The sequence below is a fragment of the Salmo salar genome, chromosome 18 (assembly GCF_965601325.2).
Source record: "Salmo salar chromosome 18, fSalSal1, whole genome shotgun sequence".
In the NCBI taxonomy this organism is placed as follows: domain Eukaryota; kingdom Metazoa; phylum Chordata; class Actinopteri; order Salmoniformes; family Salmonidae; genus Salmo; species Salmo salar.
The window spans coordinates 83,668,779-83,672,689 of NC_138308.1; the positions used below are offsets into that span (position 1 = coordinate 83,668,779).

Sequence of the window (3,911 nt, forward strand, 5' to 3'; positions counted from 1 at the left end):
GTACAATAGAGCAGGTTGTATTTCAGTAGAGCACAGGTCAGTAGTGTAGGGTACAGAACAGTAGGGTACAGTACAGTAGAGTACAGTACAATATAGTAGGGTACAGTAGTGCATAGTTCAATATAGTAGGGTACAGTTCAGATGAGCACAGTACAATAGAGTAGGGTACAGTTCAGTAGATCACAGTAAAATATAGTAGGGTACAGTTCAGTAGAGCACAGTGCAATGGGGTAGGGTATAGTTATGTAGAGCACAGTACAGTAGAGTAGGTTACAGTTCAATAGAGTGCAGTAGAGTACAGTACAATAGAGTAGGGTATAGTTCAGTAGAGCACAGTACAGTAGAGTAGGGTACAGTGCAGTAGAGCACAGTGCAATAGAGTAGGGTACAGTTCAGTAGAGCAGAGAAGGTTACACTTCAGTAGAGTACAGTACAATAGAGTAGTCTACAGTACAGTAGTGCACATTACATTTACATTTGAGTCATTTAGCAGACGCTCTTATCCAGAGCGACTTACAGTAGTGAATGCATACATTCCATCCATTTCATAAATTTTTCTCCGTACTGGTCCCCCGTGGGAATCGAACCCACAACCCTGGCGTTACAAACACCATCACTCTACCAACTGAGCCACACGGGACAAGGGTACAGTACTGTCGAGCAGAGTACAATAGAGTAGGGTATAGTACAGTAGAGCACAGAGCAATAGAGTAGGGTATAGTTCAGTAGAGCACAGTACAGTAGAGTAGGGTACAGTTCAGCAGAGTACAGTAGAGTACAGTACAACAGAGTAGGGTATAGTTCAGTAGAGCGCAGTACAGTAGGTAACAGTTCAGTAGAGTATAGTGCAATACATTCAACTAGAGTAGAGTACAGTTCAGTAGAGTACAGTAGAGTAGGGTACAGTACAGTAGAGTACAGTACAATAGAGTAGGGTACAGTACAATAGAATAGGGTGTAGTTCAGCAGAGCACAGTACAGTACATTCAACTAGAGTACAGTAGAGTACAGTTCAGTAGAGTACGGAGTAGGGCAGCTCGGCCAGCCGGTGGGTACAGTTCAATAGATTACAGTACAATAGAGTAGGGTACAGTGCAGTAGAGTACAGTAGAGAAGGGTACAGTACAGTAGAGTACAGTACAGTAGAGAAGTATATAGTAAAAGTAGTGTTTTGGTCAAATACATGTCAGTGTTTGGGTTCTTAGAGGGTTGGAGCCCCCTGTTGGCTATTCATCTCAATACTCTACACTTTTTCCTGAAGTGTCCACTACCCACATGGTGGTCCTCTGTAACACAGTTGGTAGAACATGGACCATGCAACATTAACATGTAGATGTGCTGCCCGTGTTGTAACAGACACCATAATGGCACAGATACAAAGATGAAACCTCTATATAAATGTTTTCCTTTATGTTCAAACATGAAGTTTAGGAGTCAGTGTACAGGACAGACTCCTCTCAATAGAAATAGGTGTATAAACAATGACTCTGTACTGTACTAAATTAACAATATGTTTGTTATTTCTTCACAGAAAATATTTCACTGTCCCAATAATTTTAGAGCTCACTGTAACTAAGAATTCTGACATGCAGACCATGATTGACTCAATATAATCAGTCAACAACATCAATAAAGCACAACAAAGTAATTCACCTTTTACTGTGAGAGTGACAGGATCACTTGGTTGTGAAGATGTGGGTCTAGACACTCTGTTCCCTTCACACCAGTACCGACCCTGGTCAGACTCAGCAGCTCTCCTGATGGTGAGAGTGTATCCTGTTATAGTGTGTCTGACAGACTGGGACAATACATTATCATTCCTGTCTTTGTACCACTGATAGTTCCAGCTACTGTCAGACCCTACTGAACACATCAGAGTAACTGTCTCTCCAGTGTAGAGGAGACCCTGAGGAGAGACACTCACTGAGGCCACAGGCAGAGCTGTAGAAAGACACATGAAGTTAGTTGATTCATACATAGAATCTGCTCTATCATGATTAAATGTAGTTAGTTGATTCATACATAGAATCTGCTCTATCATGATTAAATGTAGTTAGTTGATTCATACATAGAGCAGATTCTATCATGATTAAATGTAGTTAGTTGATTCATACATAGAATCTGATCATGATTAAATGTAGTTAGAGCACCAATCTTTCCAAAATATGATCACCATACTTCTTTAATTAAACATGTCTATGTTTTTCTATCATAACTATGAATACTGACACACAGACCATGATTGACCTGTTGGGGCTAGGGGGCAGTATTTGCACGGCTGGATAAAAAAATGTACCCAATTTAATCTGGTTACTAATCCTACCCAGTAACTAGAATATGCATATACTTATTATATATGGATAGAAAACACTCTAAAGTTTCTAAAACTGTTTGAATGGTGTCTGTGAGTATAACAGAACTCATTTGGCAGGCAAAACCCTGAGACATTTTCTGACAGGAAGTGGATACCTGATGTGTTGTATTACCTTTAAACCTATGCCATTGAAAAACACAGGGGCTGAGGAATATTTTGGCACTTCCTATTGCTTCCACTAGATGTCACCAGCCTTTACAAAGTGTTTTGAGTCTTCTGGAGGGAGATCTGACCGAACAAGAGCCATGGAACGATGATGGCCCATTAGACACCTGGCGCGCGAGTTCATGTTGGGTACCCTCGTTCCAATACGTTATAAAAGAGAATGCATTCGTCCACCTTGAATATTATTCATGTTCTGGTTAAAAAAAGCCCTAATGATTTATGCTATACAACGTTTGACATGTTTGAACGAACGTAAATATATTTTTCCCCCTCGTTCATGAAGTGAAGTCCGGCGGGCTTAGATCATGTGCTAACAAGACGGAGATTTTTGGACATAAATGATGAGCTTTTTTGAACAAAACTACATTCGTTATGGACCTGTGATACCTGGAAGTGACATCTGATGAAGAGAATCAAAGGTAATGGATTATTTACATAGTATTTTCGATTTTAGATCTCCCCAACATGACGGCTAGTCTGTATCGCAACGCATATTTTTCTGGGCGCAGTGCTCAGATTATTGCAAAGTGTGATTTCCCAGTAAGGTTATTTTTAAATCTGGCAAGTTGATTGCGTTCAAGAGATGTAAATCTATAATTCTTTAAATGACAATATAATATTTTACCAATGTTTTCTAATTTTAATTATTTAATTTGTGGTGCTGACTTGACTGCCGGTTATTGGAGGGAAACGATTTCCTCAACATCAATGCCATAGTAAAACGCTGTTTTTGGATATGAATATGAACTTGATAGAACTAAAAATGCATGCATTGTCTAACATAATGTCCTAGGAGTGTCATCTGATGGAGATTGTAAAAGGTTAGTGCATCATTTTAGCTGGTTTTATGGTTTTGGTGACCCTGTCTTTGAATTGACAAAACATTACACACAACTCTTGTAAATGTACTGTCCTAACATACTCTAAATTTATGCTTTCGCCGTAAAACCTTTTTGAAATCGTAAAACGTGGTTAGATTAAGGAGATGTTTATCTTTCAAAGGGTGTAAAATAGTTGTATGTTTGAAAAATTTGAATTTTGACATTTATTTGGATTCAAATTTGCCGCTCTTGAAATGCACCTGCTGTTGATGGAGTGCACCACGGGTGGGACGCTTGCGTCCCACCTAGCCCATAGAGGTTAATGTAAATAGTGTCTATCTGTATGACACTGCTCACCATTGACAGTGATAGTGACAGGGTCACTGATGGATGAAGAAGTGGGTCTGGACTCTCTCTCTCCCTGACACCAGTAGGGACCCTCATTCACTGTTGATCCATTGATGGTGAGAGTGTCTCCTGTTATAATGTGTCTGACAGACTGGGATACTACATTATCATTCCTGTCTTTGTACCACTGATAGTTCCAGATA

The 3,911-nt window shown here is 39.7% G+C and overlaps 1 non-coding gene across 1 annotated transcript; it reads right to left on the reverse strand.

The window, feature by feature from the left end:
* Window positions 1–566: 566 nt before the first annotated feature.
* trnat-ugu (transfer RNA threonine (anticodon UGU)) lies at window positions 567–641 on the reverse strand. The gene has a single exon. It is a non-coding gene; the product is annotated as a tRNA-Thr (tRNA).
* Between the last annotated feature and the right edge of the window lie 3,270 nt (window positions 642–3,911).